Source organism: Thermobia domestica, chromosome 8 (genome assembly GCF_964235325.1).
Source record: "Thermobia domestica chromosome 8, izTheDome1.hap1.1, whole genome shotgun sequence".
Classification (NCBI taxonomy): Eukaryota; Metazoa; Arthropoda; class Insecta; order Zygentoma; family Lepismatidae; genus Thermobia; species Thermobia domestica.
Window position 1 is genome coordinate 35,441,940 of NC_137461.1, and position 8,041 is coordinate 35,449,980.

General features: G+C 32.8%; 1 long non-coding RNA gene across 1 annotated transcript; it reads right to left on the minus strand.

Moving 5' to 3' along the window:
• Positions 1–1,768: 1,768 nt before the first annotated feature.
• Positions 1,769–5,358, minus strand: LOC145691629 (uncharacterized). Its single transcript, XR_014132443.1, has 3 exons — positions 5,247–5,358; positions 4,195–4,324; positions 1,769–2,012 (listed from the first exon to the last, which is right to left on the minus strand). It is a non-coding gene; the product is annotated as an uncharacterized LOC145691629 (long non-coding RNA).
• Positions 5,359–8,041: the final 2,683 nt, after the last annotated feature.

Consider the following 8,041-nt stretch of genomic DNA (forward strand, 5'->3'; position numbering starts at 1 on the left):
AGGCTTAACATAACGTAAACAAATCTAACCTAAAGTAAACTAAAGTAACTTATACTAACCTGAGATAACAGAGTAGGCCTATTAATAGAAATGAGCGATATTCTACCCGAAACTAACCTAAAGTTACCTAAACTAACCTGAACGAAACCGAAAACCAACCTAATATGATCAAAAACTACCGAAATTGTAAAACGTTTTAGAAAAAGTAGCTTGACCCCTTCTGGTAAACATTGTCCGTTAAGTTAAATAATTACGTATGGAAGATATATATTTGATATATGATTATAAAATGGTACTTTTTCAGCAATACGTGTACCTAATTTCATAATTTAAAGAATGAATTCAAAGGAAATAAATTCATGTATTCTGTGGAAATCCCAGGGAAATTCTTTGGTTCTCATCTACTGCAAACGTTAAAGTTAGTGGCAACCAGTCTAGCCTGATTGTCTATTAATAGTACACTGTTACGACGGAAGAAGTGTGAATAAGAACAAGTAAAATGATTAGTGATATCAATTTCCAGTGTTTTGTACAACACTCACAAGCTTCGTAAGAAAGCAAGAAGGACGAGTTCCCATCAGTTTTATCTTATGGTTTTATCTCTATTATGTTTGCTTGCAAGTAGATGGTACTCCTCGTTTAGTGGTACGCAAGTTCTCACAGTGTGATTATTTCTTACTCTTGCTACGATTGAGTCTGAGATTTGACGTTCAGATTCATTTTAATATATAAATCAATACATTCACCCTTACACAATAGAAGGAAGCTTGTGAATTTAAATGCAGCTTTAATTTCTCAAACGTATTACTAAAATCTTTTACTTCACTTTTAAGGTTACTTGAGAGCTACTTACTTGCAACTGTCTCTGCCATTTTCTCCGTTTTCACTAAATAATTTTATAAAGATTGTAAAAGCTGTGGAAAAGTATTCCAATAATTCAATAGAACTACAGTGCTTCAATTGAAGAGTAATTTTATGTTAATAATTTGTAAAAGAATATATTTTAAAAGTGTACTATAGGTATTTACATAGTATCTACTGCTATGTATTCGCATGCACCGGCCTGATATGTGTCTGGAGACATGATTTCAATCTGCATTATTTTATTTACTTTAATTCATTTACTTTGCATAAATTTTAATCTGGAATTTTGATTGTGTCTCTTGTCGTAACTTCTGAACCTGCATAGTTAGAAAATATATACTTTCGGTTATACTTATAATGGCAAAGAGCAGGGGCGTATTTACAATTTTGTTTCGGGGAGAGGCTTTGCCTGAAAATGTGAAAATTCTGCAAGATATTTCATATAGTTTAGTATATAACTAAGATTTCGGGGGGGGGGGGCTTAAGCTCGGAAGCCCTCTCATAAATACGCCACTGGCAAAGAGATATGTGAAGATAAAGTAGCGGAAGAATAATATTCATTATATTCTAAATACGATACTTTTTTAATATTATACTATTATTATTACTAATAGTGATCCTATTTTTCAGTTACTTTTAAAAGACAGTAAATCTTAAAAAGTACCCAATACACTACTAGAGTAATTGCATTAATTAAAAAATATTTGTTTTCAATCATTTGATATTATAGAGAAAAGTGGTTTCCGGAAAATGTTCTTATAAACTGTTCCCCCAGGGTCCCTACTTCTCAAAAAGACTTGGTACAAGTAATTAAGAGTAGATAGTGTTGGGCTAATACGTAGTGAATTCACTAAGCAATTTGTACAATATAATTTACAATTAAACATAATTTAACAGTTGAGCTTGACAAGATTTTATTTGTTGTCATATATTTCTTACAGCAGGTTCAGACATAATTTTCTCTAATCAAATTATATAGAGATTTCTAATTACATGACTAGATGTTCGTAGACAATAATTTCGGTTATCTATGTATATGATATTGCAGATCCATTAAGAAGTTCAATGTTCCATTCTTGGTCGCCTTATAATATTCCTTTTTTGAAGACCACTTTCTATTATGATTTAACCCCAGAACCATGGGAATCCTGAAATAAACGAATAAAACAATTACTATCTTAATATCCAAACATCTGATAAGTATTTTTTTTCTTCAATACACTTGTGCAAAGAAAACGTGCACATCAAAGATCAATTGCAAAAGTGCAGAATATCAACGCAGTAGATTGGGTGAATAAATCCTCATCGCATCAACATTTTTAGCCTTCATTTCACCATCTTTTCTATTATAATCGGTTTATAATTTAGGTTTCTTTTAGTTGCGTTTGTATATAAAAAAAAATCAATTTGTTCAAAATTATATCTCTGTCATAATCCACATTTTTTTCTTTTGAAATTAAGTGATTCACCATTTGTCAGTTTGTATGTTTACTTTCTTTACAATAGATATAAAATGTTATCTTTGAGTTTAATGTCCTACAATTATGCCTGTTACGTTAAGTGAGACGATATTTGAAGCAAATGAAATGATGACGGAATAATTGTTGGAATGAAAACATGGAAGGAAACTGGATTACTCCGAGAAAACAGACTTGCACGATGGTGTCAAACACAAGGTTACAACCTGAGAGGCAGGGATCGAACCAATCACCCCATGTACCAAAGGTAACCGCTCTACGGCTGAGACACCGTGTCCCCTCGACACAATATATTCCGTTGAAGCAAATAATAATCTTGAGTATTAAGCACCGTGTGTCTAAAATATACAGACGAAATAAATGCAGAGATATTATTAAACGCTTGCAGGGACATGGGTTTACAAGTAAATGCAGAGAAAACTAAATACATGGAAGTGCGTCGGGACCGTAATACGGCAAATTGTGGATGCGTTAAAATATTAAATAATACTTTTGATAAAGTGGATACTTTCAAATATTTAGGATCAATATTAACAGACGAAAATCATATTCACGAAGAAATTAAATGTCGACTAAAAGCAGGGAATTCGTGTTACTATTCGGTTCAAAATCTCTTGTCGTCGCGAATTCTGTCGAGGAATTTGAAGCTTAAAATATATAAAACGATAATCATGCCTGTTGTTCTGTATGGTTGCGAAACATGGTCGCTTACTCTGAGGGAAGAAAATAGAATGAAAGTATTTGAGAACAGGATCCTGAGAAGAATATTCGGACCCAAGAGGAACGAGAATGGGGAATGGCGGAAGCTTCATAACGAGGAACTACATAGTTTATACGGTTTACCCAACATTGTTAGGGTCGTCAAGTCTAGGAGGCTTAGGTGGGCAGGTCATGTAGCTAGAATGGAAGAAAGTAGAAACGCTTTCAAAGTCCTGACTGGTAGACCCATAGGAAAACGACCATTAGGAAGACCTAGGCGCAGATGGGAGGATAATATTAAGATGGATCTCGCAGAGATAGGAATACAAAGTAGAAACTGGACCCAATTAGCTAAGGATAGAAGTCAGTGGAGAGCTTTTGTGAACGCGGCACTGAACCTCCGGGTTCCATAGGCCACAGAGTTAGTTAGTTAGTTAGTTAGTTAGTGTCTAAAATATATGATAGTTAAGAATGTATTGAGAGACTGAATTTAGAAAATTGAAGAAGCACTTTTAGTTAATCCTGGGGAAAATGTTACTTTTTTTTAAAATATATATATATATATATATATATATATATATATATATATATATATATATATATATATATATATATATATATATATATATATATATATATATATATATATATATATATATATATATATAAAGCACTTTAAATGAATGAATAACTTTCACGTGGAAAATAAAATGTATATAAAGTAAGCCTAATGGTTCTTAACGAAGCAGCGAATCATGAGGTAATAGTTGCAACATTCCGGTAAAGCAAGGCTTAAGTTAAATTGATCTTTCTCTTGTCTTAGAGGCATTGTGAGCATAAACACATTTACATAAATTCTTTGATATATTTATACATTTCCCTGCTGTTATTCTTCGAAATGTATATTTCAAATAGTAATCTAATGAATTAGAAATTTGCTTTAAACAAGCAGCTTTTCCAAATATACAAGGTAATACTTCTCAACAGGAGGATCATAGAAAGAAAGACTGACATAGACATCAATAGATGGAGATTATAAATTTAGTTTACTATCCCCCCGAACAGTAGAAACAAAAGTATATGATGATTCAAATACAATAAAGTGAACAGAAAGGAGAACACATATACTCTACGTTTATATATAATAGCTTACCCCACATCATGTTAGCTGTCTGCATATTCTCTCCTCTCTGTTGTTGTTGGAGAGGAATTCTTTGAGGATAAGGCATTGGCATTGGAACAGCCAAAGCAACACAAACAATCAGGGCAAGGAAAATAAAGACCTAAAAAACAGACAACGAGTTTAAAATAACTTTTATAATTATAAACCAGACTGTAACATAATATTACAATGTAGCTCTCTTGAAGACAAAATGGAGTGGTGGGTAGTACTCTAAACTTGCATGACGATCTGTCCATATACGTGTACCGCACCACACTATAACCTTGTTCGTGATACCCTAGCCTTCGTTAATTATATGATTTTTATTTTATAAAGTACCGTACGTACAAAATAAATAAATAAATAAATAAAACAACCTCAAATTTAAAGATTACAAACTTCAAACAAATTTCTCGTCAGAGTTGACTGAACGTTATTACCAACGTTTTTAATTACAAATCATCATCATCATCATAGGTATTTTGTGTCATTATTGGCAGGTCACTTGTTGCAACTGAGAAGCTTCCATGCTCCACTGTCTTCTGCCAACCACTTCGTTTTTACGTTTTTCTGTTTTGATGTCCATTAATTGTAAGCTCCTTCGTCCTCTCACTCTCTTTCCTTCCATCATACACTCTAGAAGGTCCCTCATAATACAGTTCCTTCTCAGCTAATGTCCAAACCAGTTTCTTACGCCCACCTTCAGCTATTAATTTGCTGTAATATTATTTTTTTAATAAACAATATTCTATTTTTTTTAAAGTTGAGTTTATGTCTTAAATTTTGTCGGAATTGATGCGACGGAAATTTGTTTATAAAAATACAATACAAGTGCAGTATTTTAGTGAAAATGATGATTAAGGAAAACCTCAATAAAGATTTTGATTTTTCATTGCTATTCCACACTTTAGTACGAATATCGCTTAGATTATGTGCAACAATATGAGTTTATATACGACAGTAACAAAAGCAATTATTAATATTAATGTTAAAATTAAAAGAAATAAATTATATTCTTTGATATTATATTGGAAACTTCTTACCTTGGTCAACATGATGTTCTTGGTATTTGTCTTTCTATTGAAGATAAGACTCTGTATGCAAATCTAATTTTACAATTGAATTTATACGTAAGTCAAACCTTGAAACATCAACACATGATGTACTATTCAATTACGTGTACTTACACTTACTAAAGAATTATGAAATTTATTAAGTTAGCTAGAGTGAAAACAAACAAAAGATTCAAGGTTAATTGTAACTAACAGTTGTGAATCACAAATAACAATTGATTTCTCTTTCAATTTCCTTGTTTTGCTAATGTTGCACGTGTTAGATGTTCTCATATTGAGAGTCAAACTACTAACGTTATGCGCCAAAGGCACGCGAGCTAACCTCCAAACCAGAGAGAAGAGTTTTTCACTTACATAACACCTTAATAGTGGACCCGCGTAACGTAGTCGCTAACACTTTCGTATTTGGTGCGAGCGGTCCCGGGTTCGATTGTTGGTGGGGACACTTGGTCGAAAAAGTGTAAAAAGCGTTTTCTGAACAGCCATTCTGAATGAAGATTACCTGCGTTTTTCTCATTCACACCAGGAAAATTTCAGAGTGGTTCCTAAATTATAGGTCCGAGACTGCTTCCTTCCTTCCCTTTCGCCGGATAGTGTGCTCGCAGAGAGAGTCATCCCTCATACATGATAGGCTAAATGGCCCGAGATGCCAAAAAGCCAGAAATCTAAATCCTAAATTGTAAACAACACTTTCATAGATCTTACTTACCATTAACGTATTTTATTTCGCGTTTAAGACTACTTTCTTAACAATACAAATTACGTATAATTTAAAACTCTCTGGCCTGGTGAAACAAGTAACAAAGTCATGTAGAAATTATGTGAAGGAATTTGACTTCTATGCATTGATATTTTTTCAATTAATATTCGATACGTAATTGATGGTAGATCTCATTCACTTATTTTTTAGTATAGACCCTATGTTAAAACGGAAAGTTTAACGGAAGACTGTAATGCATGAACCTTCACAATTAACTAACGTTTGCGCTCTACTCATGTAAAACATTTTTATTAAATTGGGGGATGGGATGATCATCCAATGGTAGTCAAAATTTACGAATCTGAAAATTGTTGTGTTATAAGCTTGTTCCTAGTTAAACACATATTCATTTTCTTGGTACTGCATAACATTACATTATTTATTTACTTAAGGTATATTACTGTTAATTATACTTTTCCTTGCGACATAAATGAAGAGCTAAAATGTAAAACAAGTTATATCCACAGAACGTTTTCTCACAAATGATCATAATATTAATGTTATTACATGTAATTCATTCGACTTATATACGTTTCTTTATTTTCATTCAGTAATATGTATGTTAACAAGAATGAAGACAAAATCTTTAATACTAATCCTGCGTAGATGCATTCAACTATGAAAAATGGACATAACTTGATTTCTACTGACCATGAGATATATCATGATTAACACTAAATCTTCATACAGATTACCTTAAAGTTTCAATGTAATTCATTCACATTATTTCCATAACAGCTATGGGTTTCAGAAATAATTAAAAATGTAGTGTTTAAAACTACAACCTGAAATTAATGGCTAAAAGAATTCTCTGATGTAATAAATACTTGAATTTTATAATTTAAAACAAATGATGCACTTAACAGACTCAAACGTTCCATTTTGGACAAAGTTTCTACAGGACACTGGAGCGCATTCTAGATTAACACAGGTATGTCACAAGTTCTCATAAGGTTCATTATAGTCTTCCGTAATTAGTATTTGTTGTTACAGGGTCACTTACACTTACTACATTTTCTTCTGTATTATGGACCAAAAGATTCAGTCAGTGCAAGTTCCACCGGGAGCTGTATTGAAATTTTTCTACACTTTTTTCTGTTTTAAAAATTAAATGCTTGTTGCTGTTTGAATCAGATTCCGTGGTTTGTAGTTCTGTAGAATGCCTGGATTTCATACGACGAAGAAATTATCTTCGTACCACCATACAAGTAATAATGGAAGGAAAGCGAGGAATATTAAGTAAGTAGAACGCAACTGATCGTTTGAAAAATTGAAAAGAAAAATATTGGAAATTAAAAGAGAAAGTTGGAGATCAGGAAACGGGGAAGATAAATTTCCAGGTCCAAACCTAAAATTGAAAAAAAAGAAAGAAAGAAAGAAAAGACAAAAAGAAAAGAAAAAAAGAAAATAAAAGAAAGAAAAAGATCATTAGTCCTAATACCTGCAAAAAGGAAGAATGCTTAATAATAATATATGTTTGTACTTCAAGTCTTGAACTGACCAAACTTGAGAGCAAATGTTCGTAGATATGTTTTCTGAATATAGGGTATAGTCTGGAATTCTTCAGAAAGTTGAATAATTTGTTGAGAATGGATGTCATTTGATAAAACGTCAACATTACCTGGTATACGGGAGAAAATGTCGGCATGCTTAGGAAGAGACAGTGGTTTAACCTCCACTTCCACTTGGGTTTAATTCCAAAACAAAACAAAACCTCTTTCCGTTTAACGTGCTACGTTTATGCCTTATAGGCTAAGGTACCGGTAGTCGATGATTAAAGCAAGTGAATGCGGGAATAATTGGTGGAATGAGAAAGTGAAGGAAGCAAGAGTACCCGGAGGTAACCCACGGACACGATGTTGTCCAACACAAACTTAATTGGTCAGGGATCGAACCAAAGACCCCACACACCAGAGGTAAACGCTCAACCACTTATCCGTCGTGCCTCCAAAATAAGTATCATGATTCTCATAATATTACTCTTGTCTTGAAACCCACACCTATA